We start from the raw sequence: 16,855 nt of genomic DNA on the forward strand, positions 1-16,855 counted from the left end.
AGTTACGTTTAAATTTAGAGTTAAGTTTAGATCCAGGGTTGGCCTAGGCCTAAGAATATAACTAGGGATGGGATAGGGCAAAAGTTAGAGTTAGGCATAAGGCTAGGTTTAGGGTTAGAATAGGACTAAATTAGGATTAGTGCTAGGCTTAATGTTAGGGTTACGCCTAGGATTAGGGCAAGGGTTATGGTTAGGTTTAAGATTATGGTTAGATTTAGGGTTATGGTTAGGTTTAGGGTAAGGGATGCGGTTATAGCTACATTTAGTTCTAGGGCAAAGGTTAGAATTAGGGTTAATCCTCAGGTTATGGTTCAGGTTAGAATTAAGGTTAGGTTTATGTCTAGGATTAGGGCTAGGGCTAATTTCAGGTCCAGCTTTACAGTTAAATATAGTTTAGGGTTAGGTTAGATGTAGTGTAAGGGTTAGGTTTAGGGTTAAGGTCAGGTTTAGAGCTAAGGGTATTGTTTGGGTAAGGGTCGTGATTAGTGTTTGGGATAGGTTAATGTTTAAATATAGGGCTCAAATTAGCATAGATTTACGATTAGTGTAATGATATAGTTGGGTTTTGGTTTCAAATGAGGTTTAGGGTAATGGATAGGGTTAGGATTAGGGATATGGTAAGGTTTAGGCCTAGGGTTAGCATTAGGGTTAGGATTATGGTTAGAGTAATGGATAGGGTTAGAGCTAGGGTTAGAACTAAGGTAATGGTTATTAGTAGTACTAGGTATAGGGTTACAGTTAGGTTTAGGGTTAAAGCTCAGTTTAGGCCTCAGATTTGGATATGTTTTGGGTTATGTTAGGGTTAGGTTTAGGGTTATGGCTAATATAAGTACTAGGATTACAAGTAGGGCTAGTTTTAGGGTTAGAGTTAGCGTTAGGGCTAGCTCTAGTTTTATGTTTAGGGTGATGGTTAGGATGATGTTTGAAGCTAGGTGAGGGTTAGCGTTAGAATCAGAATTAGGGTGAGTTTTAGGGTTCTGCTTAAAACTGGAATTAGAACGAGCGTTAGGGCAAGGTGTAGAGTTAGGGTTTGGTTTAGGTTTAGGGTTAGGTTTACTGCTATGGCTCGTTTTTTGTTTTTTTTTTTTTTTTTTTTTAGGGCTAGGGGTAGAGTTAGTTAGGGCTAGTTTTAGGAGTAGCATTAGGGTTAGGATTAGGTTTAGTGTTAGGTTTAGGCTTAGGCTTTGCTTTAGGGTTAGATTTAGAGTTAAGGTTAGATATAGGGTTAGGCCTTGAGCTAAGGAAATGGCTAGGGTTAGGCCTAGAGTTTGGGCTAGTTTTAGAGTTCTAGTAAGAGATAGGTTGAGAACTAGTTTCATTTCTAGGGAGAGAGTTAGACATGATTTTAGGGCTACGGTTAGGGTTAGGGTTAGGGTTAGGGATAGGGCTAAATTAGGTCTAAGATTAGGAATAGCGTTGGTTTTAAGTAAGGCCTAGGTTTAAGATTAGCGTTATGAATAAGGCTATGTTTAGTGTTAATATGGGCTAGAGTTGGTGTTCAGTTTGTTCTAGGATTATATCTAGGGCTAATCACAGGTCTAGAGTTATGGTTATGGATAGTTTTAGGGTTAAGTTTTGGCTATGTCTAATGTAAGAATTAGGTTTAGGGTAAGGGTCAGTTTAGAGTTAGGGGAATTATTAGGGTCAGGGTCATTGTTAGGGTTTCTTTTAGGTTCGAGTTTAGGGTAAGGGCTTAAAATAGCCTTAGGGTTACAATTAGGTTAATGATAGTGTTAGATTTAGGGTTCAGGTTAGGTTTAGGGTAATTGGTAGGTTTGGGGTTAGTGATAGGTTTAGGGTTAGGCCTTGGGTTAGCATTAGAGAAATGGCTATGTTTAGGGTAATGGATACAGTTAGAGTTATGTTTAGGGCTAGGGTTATGGTTAGGATTAGGTCTTGAGATAGGGTTGGCCTAGCATTAGCATTAGGATATGGGTTAGGATTAGGGTAATGGATACAGTTAGAGCTAAGGTTATAGCTAGACTTATCGTTAGGATTAGGTCTTGAGTTAGTGTTAAGGTATGGGTTAGAACTAGGTTTAATGGTAATGTTATGTTTTGTGTAAGAGTTAGGTTCTGAGCTATGATTAGGGTTAGAGCAAGGTTTAGTTTCAGGGTTATGTTTGAGGATTGGATTATGGTAGGTTTAATATTAGGGTTAGGGTTAGAGGATTGATTATAATTAAGTTTAGGTTTAGGGTTAGCGTAATAAATACGGTTCAATGTAGGTTTAGGGTTAGGGACAGGGCTAGATTTAAATTCAGGGTTAGGGTTAGGTCTATGTTTATGTTTAGTTTTATGGTAAGGGTTAGGGTTTGATTTATGTTTGGGCTATAGTGCATATTAGTTTAGGGTTGGGTCTATGTTAATTTTCTCTTTATGGTTAGGATTATGGTTATTGTTAATGTTAGGTTTACAATTAGAGTTAGGGTTAGGGTTAGGGTAATGTGTAAGTTTAGAGCTAGGGTTAGGGCTTGTGTTAATGTTAGGATTAGGACTAGGTTTAGGGGAGATTCAGGGATAGTTCTAGATTTATGTTTATAGTAAGGGTTAGATTTTCAGGTAGGGTTAGGACTGAGGCAAGGTTTATGTTTGGGTTACGGCTAGGGTTAGGGTTACTGTTATGCTTAGGGTTAGTTTAAGGCCTATGATTAGCTCTAGGTTTTTTGTTAGGTTTAGACCTAGGATTAAAGATGAGGGTAATGTAAGAGCTAGCATTATGATTAGGGCTAGTTTTAGCGTTAGAGTTATGCCAAGATCTAGTGTTAGGTTTAGATTTTCAGTTTGGGTCAGGTTTAGAAGTAGGTTTACTCTTAAAGGCCGAGTCAGTGTTTGGGTTAGAGTCCAAGTTAGGGTTACAGCCAGAATTAGGAGTAGGTTTAGGTCTAGGGGTAGGGTTAGTGTTTATATTATGATAAGAGTTATTGTTAGGCCTAGGACTAGGATTTTCTTTAAGTCTAGGTCTAGAGATAAGGCTATATTTAGGATTAGGTTTAGGTCCAGGGCTAGTGTTAGGTTTTAGTCTAATGTTAGGGTCAGGTTTAGAACTAGGATTTGTGTTAGAGGTCAGGATAAGTGTCAGGGTTAGCATTTGGTTTTGGGATAGTATTAGAGCTAGAATGAGGGCTAGGGTCGGGACTATTAATAAGGTGTGGATTTTGGTTAGCCTAAAAATTAGGCATAGATCCAGGGCAACCATTAGGGTTAGGGTTATTCATAGGGTAAGTGATATCCTTAGAGCTAGGGTTAGGGCTAGAGTTAGGGTTAGGGTTCAATCGAGGTTTAGGGCTTGGATTAGCACTAGTTTTGGGGTTAGGGTTAGGGCTAATTATAGGGTAATGGCTATTTTATAAACTAGGGTCTCAGTGAGGTTTAGTTTTAGGGTTCAGGTTAGGGGTAGGTCTAGTGTTAGGGTTAGGTTTAAGGTTAGGATAATATTTAGAGCTAGGGATATTGTTAGGATATGAGTCAGGGTCAGGGTTAGGTTAGGACATGAATTAAGACTAGGTTTACTTTTAGATTTTAGTTTAAGTTTAGGAGGGTGTTTAGAGCTAGAGTGAGTTTAGGATATGAGACAGGGTCAGAGTTAGATTTAAGGTTATGTTTAGGATTTGATTTAAGGGTATGATTAGGTCTAGGTGTAGTGTTAGCATTTGATTTAAGTTAAGGGTTAAGGTTAGGGCTATTGCTCAATTTGTTTTACTGCTAGAGTTAAGGTTAGGGCTAGTTCTAGTGTTTGGCTTAGGCTTAGGTTTAGGGTTAGATTTCCAGTTAGGGTTAGATGTTGGGTTTGGGCTATGAATAAGTATAGGGCAATGGTTAGGCCAAGGTTCAGGGTTATGGTAATGGATAGGTTTAAAACTAGGGATAGGGATTGTGTAAGAGTTAAAGTTAGTCTTCCGTCTAGGGTTAGGGTTAGGTTTAGGTATAAGTTACGGTATAGCCAGTGTTAGAGTTTGCTCTAGGTTGAGAGTAATTTTTAGACCTAGGGTTTGTGTTAGGTTCAAAATAAGGGTCAGGTTTAGCCTAAAGGTTTGGGATAGGATTAGAGCTAGAATGAGGGCTAGGGTCAGGTCTATTAATAGGGTTCGGATTTTGGTTAACCTAAGGATTAGTGATAGATCTAGGTTTACCATTAGGATTACGGTTTCACTTAGGGTAAGGGAGAGAGTTAGAGCTAGGTTTAGGGCTAGAGTTAGCGCAGAGGTTAGGGTTAAAGTTAGGTTTAGGTTTAGATTAGAGTTAGTTTTGTGTTAGGGTTAAAAATAGGGTTAGAGCAATCACTAATATAAGAACTAGGGTTACAATTAATGTTAGTTTTAGGGTTAGGTTTAGGGTTGGGGTAGTTTTAGTGTTAGGGTTAAGTTCAAGGTTAGGCTGATATTTAGATCTAGGGTTCGTTTTAAGATATGAGTCACGGTCAGCATTAGTGTTAGGACTCACATAATGGCTAGGATTACTTTTACATTTTGGTTTAAGTTTAGAATGGTGTTTCAAGCTAGGGTGAGTTTAGCATATGAGTCAGTGTCAGGAATACTTTTAAGGTTAGGGTTAGGACTTGAATTAAAGCTATGGTTAGGTCTAGGTGCAGTGTTAGGGTTTTGTTTAAGTTAGATTTAGGGTTAGGGTTATTGCTTGGTTTTGTTTTATTGCTAGAGGTAGGGTTCAGGCTAGTTTTATGATTAGCGTTAGGATTAGGTTTAGTGTTAGCGAGAGGTTTAAGATTAGGGTTAGCGCTAGGACTAAGGATTGGGAAAGGGTTAGGGCTAGTGTTAGGGTTATGGTAAGGACTAGAATTAGAAGTAGTGATAGGGCTAGTGTGAGAATTATTGTTAGTCTTAGGGCTAAGGTTAGGGTTGGAGTTAAGAACAGGGCTACGTTAGGGCTAGGATTACTTCTATGCTTAGTGTTGAATTGAAGCATAGAATTAGGGTTATATTTAGGATTTATTTTAAGGTAGGTGATGGTGTTATGCTAGTTTTAGGGATAGGGTGATGTTTAGAATAAGAGTTAGGATTAGGGTTATGATTAAGGCTAGGTTCAGGGCTAGGATGAGGGCTATGGTTTGTTTTAGGGTTAGGGCTAAGATTAGGAGTATTGCTAATTTCATTTTGGGGTTAAGATTAGGGCTAGGGCTAGGGCTACGGTTTTGGTAAAGGCTAGGATTAGAACTTGTGATATGGCTAGTGTAAGAATTATTTATAGTCTTAAGGTTAAGGTTAGGTTTAGGGTTAGGAATAGGGCTTAATTAGGGCTAGGATTAGGTCTATGGTTAGTGTTCAGTTTAAGTATAGAATAATGATTAGATTTAAGATTTAGTTTAGGGTAAGGGATGGTGTTATGCTAGTTTTAGAGGTAGGGTGATGTTTAGAATAAGGGTTAGAATTAGGGTTAAGATTAAGACTAGGTTTAGGGCTAGAATGAGGGCTATGTTTTTAGGATTATGGCTAGGATTAGGAGTATGGCTATTTTCAAGTCTAAAATTATGTTTAAAGATAGTTTGAGGGTTAGGATTACGGGTACATCTTGTGTAAGGTTTAGGTTTAGGGTTAGGGTCAGGTTTAGGACTAGGGGTATTATTAATATGAAGGTCTAGGTTTGGGTTTGGAATAGGTTAAGGCTTAAAGTTAGGGATTCAATTATCATTAGGTTAAGGTTTTGGGTAATGATAGGTTTAGAATAATGGTTCATGTTAGGTTTAGGGAAGTGGATAGGGATAGGATAAGAGATAGGGTTAGTTTTAGGCCTAGGGTTAGGGTTAGGGTTAGGGTTATTGTTATGGTAATATATAGGGTAAGGGCTATGGTTATGGTTATGATTAGGGCTAGGGATGGGGTTAGGGATAAAGGTCTGTTTAGGGCTCAGATTAGGGCTATGATTTGGGTTAAGTTAGTGCTAGGGTTAAGATTATGGCTAATGTAGGTACAAGGCTTACAATTAGGGCTAATTTTAGGGTTAGGATTAGGGCTAGGTTTAGTGTTAGGGTAAGTGTTAGGATTAGGGTGATGTTTAGAGCTAGAATTAGTGTTAGTGTCAGAGTCAGTATCAGGGTTAGTTTTAGGGTTCGGCTTAAAACTTCAATAAGGGCTAGCATTATGGGCAGGTGTATGGTTAGGGTTTGGTTTTGTTTAGGGGTTAAGGATAGAGCTTATGGCTTGGTTTTATTTAGGGCAAGGGCTAGAATTAGGGTTAGGTTTAGGACTAATGTTAGGGTTAGGGCTAGTGTTAGGGTTAGGATTAGACTTCACATCAGGGTTAGATTTAGAGATACATTATGATCTAAGTTTAGTACTTGGGATATGGATAGGGCAAGGGTTAGGAATAAGTATAGGACTAGTGCCACAGTTTGGCTGAGCACAATTCATGAGCCACTTATCAAGCAGAAATGGACTGTATTATTAGAACACACACGCCGCACCACAGGAGCTCTTCAGGAATTCCCTCAGAGCCCAACTGCCATCACTGGCTTCCCACAAGCCTCTCAACCCATCCACTCCTCCTGCTCTTGAGGTCGAATCACTGTATCACATGGGCAGAACCAAAAGAATCCCCCAATGAGCAGCTCCATGGTCTAAAAGAGTGAGCAAACAGCACAATGTGCAACACTGCAGAGGAGTCAATCAGCTAGTAGCTGGAAGTTTGCAGCAGCCGCTGTGAGCCAATCATCAGCTGGCAGCTGGAAGCTTGCTGGCAGCTGGAAATTTTCTGGGGACCTTTCAGCTGTGGTTCTCAACATCTTCCCTTCTCTGTCTAAACAACAAGCATGTGACTTAGGGACCATGCCTGCCTTAAGTTGTCCAATACTACATATGGTTCTTACCCGTCATCAGATGATCTGACCTAAAGGCGTCAACTTCCTGTCTTAGGTTGGTACCATTGCAATAGGATCTTACCCGTCATTGACTACCGGTCCAGCATACAGCCACACCTGTGGATAGGTCTTTGTACCAGCGGGGGGTGAGGTTATTTGCCTCACCTCTGTTGGCCTCCAAATTTTAGCTGAACGACCATCACAAGCAGAAGGGAGGGGTATACACCAAGCCAATTGACGGCTCCTTTTGGAAAAATTGTACCACTGATGACACCATCAGCAAAAATACCCCAACACTACAACAAGTCGCTGCACAAACAGATAGTTCACAATGCATACAAGTGAGTTCACAATGCATACAAGTGATACATAGTCCAGGCAAGTTCTGCATGCAGTTCAGAGATAGCTATTGCAGAAGCTGTAGATTGGTTTTATCTTTGTCTTCACCGGCACTGGGATGAAGATAGGAATTCTGGCAATAATGGCTAAAGAAAAACATTACGTAATATTCCAGCAGGCACTAAAAGAAAACAATTTTCTGAACAATTTAAATTATCCTGAACAGAATTATTAAATATAATGAAAAGGAAAGGTGAAAGTAAACAAACGGATCTGTGAACCTCCTTTTTTGTTCACATATTAAAACAATCCTCAACAGTTGTTTACCCAATTTATATTAAACCAATTAAATCACGTGAATAAAAAAATATTTTAATCCATTTTTTCATGAGTGCTCATCATATATGATATATGGACATACATACGTACAAACATACAATGCAAAACACAAGTGTGCACACATAATATAATACATACAACACATAACACAAGAGTAAAGGCCTTATAAATTTTTTCTGGTGAAAACTCCATTGCAATGACTAACAACTCCATAGTCAAAAAATAGAACTGTTCATGAAAACATTAACATAGGTTTGTATGAGCTCAAAAAGCAAAATAGAACTTCATGATGTAAAAAAGGGCAATAATAAAATAGATATTGAAAAAAGAATCCTGGTTCTGTTGCAGATGTAAGGATAGCCAAACTGGAGGTTTGGATATCAGCTGTTATAGATTTGAGCCAAATAATCCTTTTTTTGGTCTGTAGAAATCGCTTTAGTTAATCTCTCTGGAATCCAAGTCAGCAGCTGTTCTCCCTGTGGAAACACACAAACAGACCCCTGACTCAAGACAATCACTGGGTCAGGACCTTAGTTAATCTCTCTGGAATCCAAATTGGCTGCTGTCCTCTCTGTGGAACACACAAACAGACACCCAACTCCATTCAATCACTGGGTCAGGAACTTAGTTAATCTCACTGGAATCCAAATCAGCTACTATTCTTCCTGTGGAAACACACAAACAGATCCCTGACTCTCAAAAATTACTAGGTCATGACCTTTCCATTGTCCTGTTAGAATATCCTTCCAAAGTACCTTGGGCTTATGTACATTTTTTGGACACATATACCTTTCCATAGCACTAAGCCCTGATGAACCCAAATTTTAAAATATTTAGAGTAAAAAGGATTATTTTAAGTTTATCTTTGGGGAATATATATACCATCCCAATTCAGTCTTTTTGCTTTAATAAGCACATTTTAATAGTTTGGTGAGCTCTTTCAACTATGCCTTGTCCCTGTGGAATTTATGGGATTCCTGTTATATGAGTAATGCCAAATGATGAGAAAAAATTTTTAAAAGAGGTATAACCAGGGGAATTATCTGTTTTTAACTGTTTTAGAATGCCCACAGTGACAAAATTTTGTAAGGAATGAGCTATAATATCTTAAGATTTTTTTTCTCAGGCATGAAGGGAGCCCATCAAAAATCCGGAAGAAATATCAACTGTATCATACAAATATTTTAATTTTCCAAATTCTGGCAAGTGTGTGACATCAATCTGCCAAATATAGTTAGGTATCAGTACTCTAGGATTGGCTCCAAAATTAACTTGTGGTAAAAAGGTCATACAACTTTGACATTGTTTTATTCTTTGTCTAGCTTGTTACTTAGTTATTTTAAAACACTTTTGTAAAGTATTAACTTTGACATGGAACTTTTTATGAAAACTTGTAGCTTCTTCTAGTGTATAGAAAATATATATGTCATGTGTAGTTTTATCTGCTAAATCATTGCCCAAACTAAGGGCTCCAGGCAATCCTGTATGTGCCCTGATGTGTCCTATAAAGAATGGATCTTTTCTGTTCCAGATTAGACTTTGTATAATGGAAAACAAAGAGAAAAATGTAGAGGAAGTGGAAATCCTACCAGCATCTTCAAGGGATACTATAGCATTAACTACATACTGACTATCGGAAAATAAATTAAATACAGAATCTTTAAATATCAAAAAAGCTTGTAATCCTACATTAACCTCTACATTTTGAGCTGATTGTTTGGGTACTAAAAATGTAAAAGTTTGAACAGCTGTAACTATTGCCGCTGTACCATTATTTGACCCATCACTGAATATATTTGGTGCATTCATGATAGGTATTTTTCTTGTTATATTTGGAAAAATTACAGGATGTAATGAACAAAAAGACAATAAAGAATTAGATGGTAAGTGGTTATCAAATGAAACATTAGATTTGCACACGATTACTGCCCAAGTATTTAACTCATTAGCTAACTCATCAATTTGATCCATAGTATATGGATTAATAATTTTATTTGGAGAAATTCCAAATACTGCCTTTGCTTCTTTTATTCCTTTGAATATTAATTGTCCTACAGCCTCAGGATACCTAGTAAGAATAGTGTTAGGAGAATAAGATAAATGTATCCATAATAATGAACCTTCTTGCCAAAATACTCCTGTAGGAATATTTTTTGTTGTTGGTAGTACAATAAATAATAAAGGCAAACTTATATCAATTATATCCAAATGCATATTTTCCATATATGTCTTAATGATTTTTAGTGCCTTTCTTGCTTCAGGGGGTAACATTCATGGTGAATTTGGATCTGATGGACTTTTTAGAATATCAAATAAATGTCCCTCCTCTCCTGTTGAAATGCCTATATAAGGCTTTATCCAATTTTGTCTCCTAATAAGTTTTGAAAGTCGTTAAGTGATTTGAGTTGATCTACTCGTATTTGAATTTTTGGTGGATGGACCATGGTTGAGGAAAATAGAACTCCTAAATAATTACTTGGAAAATTTCATTGTATTTTATCTATTTCTATCTCTAGATTATAATTTTTTAAATAAGTTTGTAAGTGTGGCATAACATTCTAGCAATGTTTTTTTATCTTTGTGTGCTAATAATACATAATTCATATAGTGAAATATTTGTAGTTAAGGATTTTGATTTCTAAATGGCTGGATTACTTTATTAACGTAAATTTGACACATAGTTGGGCTGTTAGCCATCCCTTGAGGGAATACTTTCCATTCATATCTCTGATCAGGATTGTTATGATTCACTGCACGGATAGTAAATGCAAAACGTGGACTATCCTAAGGATGAATTGGAATTGAAAAAAAAAACAAACTTTAATATCTATAACTAAAACATACCAAGTTTTTGGCAAAGCAGACAATTGAGAAATCCCAAATTGAGCAAGTCCCATAACAACCATCTCATTATTAATGGCTCTTAAATCTTGCAATAATCTCCATTTACCAGATTTGTCTTTGATGACAAAAATGGGAGTATTATGGGGAGATATGGAAGGTTGTATATGTCCTTCTGCTAATTGTTGTTTGTCCAGGTCATGGGCTGCTTGTATCATTTCTTTTCAGGGCCACTGAGAAACCCATAGTGGTCTTTCTGATTTCCAAATAATTTTTATTGTCTCAGTGACTCCTTCTGAAAATCCAATCCATGTCAGTCTGTTTCTTGATCTATTTGCATTGGTGCTGCTCTACTGTGTTCTTGTTCTCCTAATATTTTTCTTTTCCTAAAACTTTGTCTAGCCATAATAGTGGGCGCATTTGGATTGATGTTATTTGTTAGTGTTAGTCCTAATTGATCTAGGACATCTCATCCCCATAAATTTATGGGAAGATGATCCAATACATATGGTTGTATATTTCCTTCAAATCCTTCAGGATCTTTCCAATGTAATATCACTGCACTTCTATGGGGATTAGTCGCCACTCCTAGGCCTCGAAGCGTTTTAGTGGCTTGTTATAATGGCCAATGTTTTGGCCATTCTTGATGAGAGATGATGCTAAGGTTTGCACCTTTATCAACTAGCCCATTAAATTCATCTCCTTGAAAATTTAGTTTTAGAATGGGGAAAGAATCTAAATGTAAAGAAAGCATAGTCCAATCTACACCTGTGAAGCCTAATCCCCTGGAACCTCTTTCTACAGTATGACTGGAAAATTTATCATGTAGGCTGGGTATTATTAGTAACTGTGCTATTCTATCTCCTGCTGAAAATACTGATATACCCTTTAGAGAACTGGCTATAATTTTTATTTCACCTTTATTATTGGGATAAATTACCCCAGGATTTATCATAAGTTTTTTTAGTGTAGAAGAACTGTATCCCAATAATAAGCCAAATGTTCCTTTGTGAAGAGGTCCTTTTACCCTGTTGAAATGATGTGAACTCCCATCTCTGGAGTTAGTACTGTTCTGGCAGAGGCACAGATGTCCAATCCTGCACTTCCTCTGGTTTGTCTAGTGAGGGATCTAATTCATAATGTGTCCTGGGCACTACACTGATGGGGTTTCTGGGTTCCTCCAGTGCCCCGTATATTTGTGGTCTTGGGCCCCAGAGCATTGGGCACCCCTGTCCATTTTTTGGCAATGGAGCTGGATGCCTTTCTCCATGATATTGTGGATAGACACCTGGTCCTTGTTCATTTTTTGATAACGGAGTACCCTCTATTGTGATTTGAGAATGCCATTCATTAGCCCAGTGTCTCCCTCTATGGCATTGTGGGCCAATACCAGGTATTCTACTCCTTTGATACCTAGTTTTGTTAAACCCTCCTCCTATGGGGCAATTCATTTTAAAATGTCCTGTTTGTTCAAAATTGTAGCATGGTTTTGGCCTGGAATCAAAAACTTGTTGTACTGCAGCTGCGAATACTTGCCCTTGTTCATTAATGTCTCTACAAAATTTAATATATGTTTTTAAATCTTCATGTTTCCATGGTCTAATGACTTCTCTACACCACCAATTTGCTTGCTCATAAGCCAGTTGTTTTATTAATGGCATTGTTTGCTCTGTATTCCCCAAAACTCTGGCAGCTGTTTGAATAAGCCTATCTACAAATTCAGCATAAGGTTCATTAGCTTCTTGTATTACCTTAGATAATTGACCTTGTAATCTTCCATGTCGTTGTAAAGTCTTACATGCCCTAACTGCATCTGCAGCAATTTTTGTGTATATGGCAGGATCATATGCAATTTGTTGCTGCTGATCCACATAAGGTCCCTTTCCTAACAACATATCTAAATTTCTCTGAGGATAACCAGCTGCTGAATTTCACCTAGCCATCTTCTTGCAAAATTCCTCATTGGCAACCTTCTATGACAGGTATTGTCCTCCATTTAGCACAGCTTTACACATACTAGCAAAATCTGCAGGTGTCATGTTCAAATTGGTAATGGATTCAACCATGCTTACAGTGAAGGGTGCTTGAGGACCATAGGTTGTTACAGCCTCTTTTAGCTGCTTCACTGTTTTGAAATCTAAAACATGGTGAATTCGCTGCACTTCTGCCTGCTCAAATACAGGGCATGTTAATATTTGAGGTCCTGTCTCAGGATCCCATCTATCAACTACGTGAGTTGGGGACCTCCCAGCATATGGAAGTGGTGCTGTTGGTTTGATACTTATGCCCTCTAGTGAAAGAAAAGTGTTAGCAGCAGTCTCCTATTGTAACTTTTCCCCTGATGGCTTTTCCTGCTCTAAACTTTCTTCCTCTATCTGAGTAGCACAAGAGACTTTCTCTTTTACTTGAATTTTTTTTCCTCTGTCTGACCAGCTCAAGAGACCTTCTCTTTTACTGGAAATTTTTCCTCTCTCTGACTAGCTTGAGAGACCTTCTTTTTTACTTGAATCTTTTCCTCTGTCTTACTAACTTGAGAGACCTTCTCTTTTACTTGAGTAAATATGTCTTCTTCTTCTACAATTGTCTGAACTGAAGGATTTGGACTAAGCAAACCAGATACGAACATCCACAATGGCAATGTGCCAACTGGCAGAGTCCCTGGGCTTTTTGTTTCTATTCTTTTTAAATCTTCACCATGATGGTTCCATTGTGATATATTTAACAACTCCTCCTTAAAAAGCCATTGGCTACATTTTTGTATTGTATCAACATATGCCCTGACTGCTCTTGATTTTACTGGGATGCCTCCTTCCCCTAACAATTTACTTAACACTCTTTTGGTTTGTTTTTTACTAATTTTTGATCCCATATTTCTATTATAATACAACCCAACAAAATGACACCAAAAAAAAAAACTGAAACAAAATGAAACAAAAGTGGAGCAACAAAAAATCATTATAATTGCCTTTTTATCCTTCTGAAATGTCCATTCGTTCTTTCTACCTATCTGTTCCTCAGACGCAAATAGTATTTCCTCAGATGTGAGTGTTTTTTTCTTCCATCCTACACATCTCCAGGGACAGGCAACTTTCAACAAAAGTGAAACAAAACAAAAGAAGAATCTTAAAATGGCTACCCATTCTCTCGCCCTGTCCTCAGGGGCGAGCAGGAGCAGTTTACCTTATCACTTACCCTCAGTCGTTTTCCGTACAGGCCACCAAATGCCCCAGTCTGGGTGGGCACAATTCACCAGCCACTTATCAAGCAGAAATGAACTGTATGTTTAGAACATACGTGCTGCACCACCCGAGCTCTTCAGGAATTCCCTCAGAGCCTATCTGCCACCACTGGCTTCCCACAAGCCTCTCAACCCCCCGCTCCTACTGCTCTTGAGGCCGATTGGCTGGGTCACATGGGCGGAGCCAAAAGAGTCCCCCAATGAGCATCTCTGTGGTCTGAAAGGGCAGGGAAGCAGCCCAATTAGTATCACCACAGAAGGAGCCAATCAGCTACCAGCTGGAAGTTCGCAGGGGCCGCTGTGAGCCAATCATCAGCTGGCAGATGGAAGTGTGCTGAAAGCTGGAAGTTTGCTGGGGCCCCTTTGGCTGTGGCTCTCAACAGGCTAGGGTTAGGGTTACATTAAGGGATATGGTTAAAAATAGTTATAGGGCTAGTATGAGAGTTAGATTTATTCTTAGGTCTAGGGTTATGGTTATGTTTAAAGATAGGGTAAAATTAGGGCTAAGATTAGTATTGGGGTTAGGGCTAGTGTTAGGGTTAGGATTAATTTAGGATTAGGGCTAGGATAAGGGCTGGGGTTTTTGTTAGGGTTAGGGCAAGAATTAGGGCTAGGGCTAATGCCAGGTGAGGGGTTATGGTTGAGGAGAGGAGAGTTTTAGAATTAGGTTTATGGATAGGTATAGTTTAAGGGTTAAGTTTAGGGTTAAGAGTCATGTTTAAAGCTAGGGGAATAAAGATCAGGTTAGAGTTTGGATGACGTTAGGGTTCAGGGTCATGGCTCAAATAAGCATTAGGGTCATGGTTAGGGTAATGATAGGTTTTGGTTTAGGGTTCAGGTTAGGTTTATGGTAATTGATAGAGTTAGGTTCAGTGATAGGATTTGTGTTAGGCCTATGGTTAGCATTAGGGCTAAGGTAATGGTTAGGATAATGGATAGTGTTAGAGCTAAGGTTAGGGCTATGGTTATGGTCAGGAATAGGTCTTGAGTTAGAATTAGGCTTAGGGTTAGAACTAGGGTGAGTGTTAATATTATGTTTAGCATTAGGGTTAGGTTTTGAGCTAGGGTTAAGGCTAGGGTCAAGGTTAGATTTAAATTTATGTCTAGGGATAAGATTAGAGTATGGTTAGGGTTAGGATTGGATTAGGGCTACCATCATCATTTGGGGTAGGGTTGGGGTTAGAGTAATGGAAATGGTTAGATGTAGGCATAGAGTTATGGATAGTTTTAGATTGAAGTTTAGGTTTAAGTTTAGGGCTATGTTTATGTTTAGGTTTATGGTAAAGTTTAGGGTTTGAGCAAGAGTTAAGTCTATGGCAACTGTGAGGTTTAGGGTTAGGTCTAGTGTTAGTTTTCTGATTAGGTTTAGGGTTAAGGTTAGGTCTATTGTTATCAGTAGGTGTAGGGTTAGTTTTATGGTAATGGGTAGGTTTAGAGCTAGGTTTAGGCCTAGGGTTATGTTTAGGATTAGGACTAGTGTTAGGGGAATATTTAGGGATAGGTGTATGTTTATATTTATGATATTGGTGAGTCTTTGAGCTAGGGTTAGGACTAATCAAGTGTTAGGTTAGGGTTATGGTTATGGTTATGCATAAGGCCTAAGATTAGATCTAGGTTTTGTGTTAGGTTTAGGCCTAAGGTTAGGGCTGTGGGTAATGTAAGAGCTAGGGTTATGATTAGGGCTAGTTTTAGGGTTAGGATTGTGGATAGGTCTAGTTTTAAGTTTAGATTTTTGGTTAGGGTCAGGTTTAGAGGTAGGTTTACTCTTAAATGCAGGGTCAGTGTTTGGGTTCAAGTTCGAGTTATGGTTACAGCCAGAATTAGAACTAGGTTTATGTGTAGGGGTAGGGTTAGTGTTTGTGTTAGGTTAAGAGTTACTTTAAGGGATAGGGATAGGTTTTGTTTATGTCTAGGTCTAGCATTAAGGATAGATTTAGAATTTGCTTTAGGTCTAGGGCTAGTGTTAAGGTTTTGTCTAGTGTTAGGGCCAGGTTTAAACCTAGGGTTAGTGTTATGGTGAAAATAATAGCCAGAGTTCACAGTAGGGTTTGGAATAGGGTTAGAGCTAGAGTGAGGTTAGGGTTATGACTGTTAATAGGGTTATTGCTTTTGTTAGCTTAAGGATTAGGAATAGGTCTAGATTTAGGTTTAGGGTTAGGGTTAATTCTAGGTTTAGGGCTCAGGTTAGGGCTAATTTTGTGTTAGAGTTAGGGCTAATGATATGCCAATGGATAATGTAAGAACTAGGTTACAATTAGGGTTAGGGTTAGGGGTAGGTCTAGTGTTAGGTTTAGGTTTAATGTTAGGGTGTTATTTATAGCTAGGTTAGTATTAAAATATAATTCAGAGACAGTGTTAGTTTTAGGGTTAGGGTCAGGACTCAAATTAGGGCTAGGATTACTTTTAGGGTTCAGTTTAAGTTGAGGGCAGTCTGTAGAGCTAGGGTGACTGTTAGGATATGAGTCAGGGTCTGGATTAGTTTTAAGGTTAGGTTTATGACTCGAATTAAGGCTAGAATTACTGTTAGGGTTCAGTTTCAGTTTAGGGTGGTGTTTAGTCCTAGGGTGAGTGTTAGGATATGATTAGTGGTCAGGTTTTTTTTTTTTTTTTTTTTTGGTTATTGTTAGGACTCGAATTAGGGACAGGGTTTGGTCTAGGTGCAGTGTTAGGGTTTTGTTTAAGTTAAGGTTCAAGATTAGGACTATTGCTCAGTTTTTTTTTTTTTTTTTTTTTAGAGAGAGAGAGAGAGAGAGAGAGAGAGAGAATTTTTTCAATAATTTTTTTTAAAAGGAAACATTTTTTTTAAAGAGAGAGTGAGAGAGGAGAGAGAGAGAGAGAGAGAGAGAGAGAGAGAGAGAGAGAGAATTTTTAATATTTATTTTTTAGTCCTCAGCGGACACAACATCTTTGTTGGTATGTGGTGCTGAGGATCGAACCCCAGCCGCACACATGCCAGGAGGGTGCGCTACCGCTTGAGCCACATCCCCAGCCCAATAATTTTTAGTTTTTTAGTTTTTGGTGGACACAACATCTTTTTTTTAAATTATATTTTTATTGTTGCTGAGGATCGGACCCAGCACCCCATGCATGCCAGGAGAATGTGCTACCGCTTGAGCCACATCCTCAGTCCCTATTGCTCAGTTTTGTTTTAGTCCTAGGTTATATGATGAGCATTAGGATTAGGGCTAGTATTTGTGTTAGGTTTAGGCTTAGGGTTAGGTTAAGACTTGGAGTTAGGTTTATATCTAGGTTTAGGGCTAGGTCTAAGGATAGGGCAAGGGTTATAGC

The sequence above is a fragment of the Urocitellus parryii genome, chromosome 9 (assembly GCF_045843805.1).
Source record: "Urocitellus parryii isolate mUroPar1 chromosome 9, mUroPar1.hap1, whole genome shotgun sequence".
In the NCBI taxonomy this organism is placed as follows: Eukaryota; Metazoa; Chordata; class Mammalia; order Rodentia; family Sciuridae; genus Urocitellus; species Urocitellus parryii.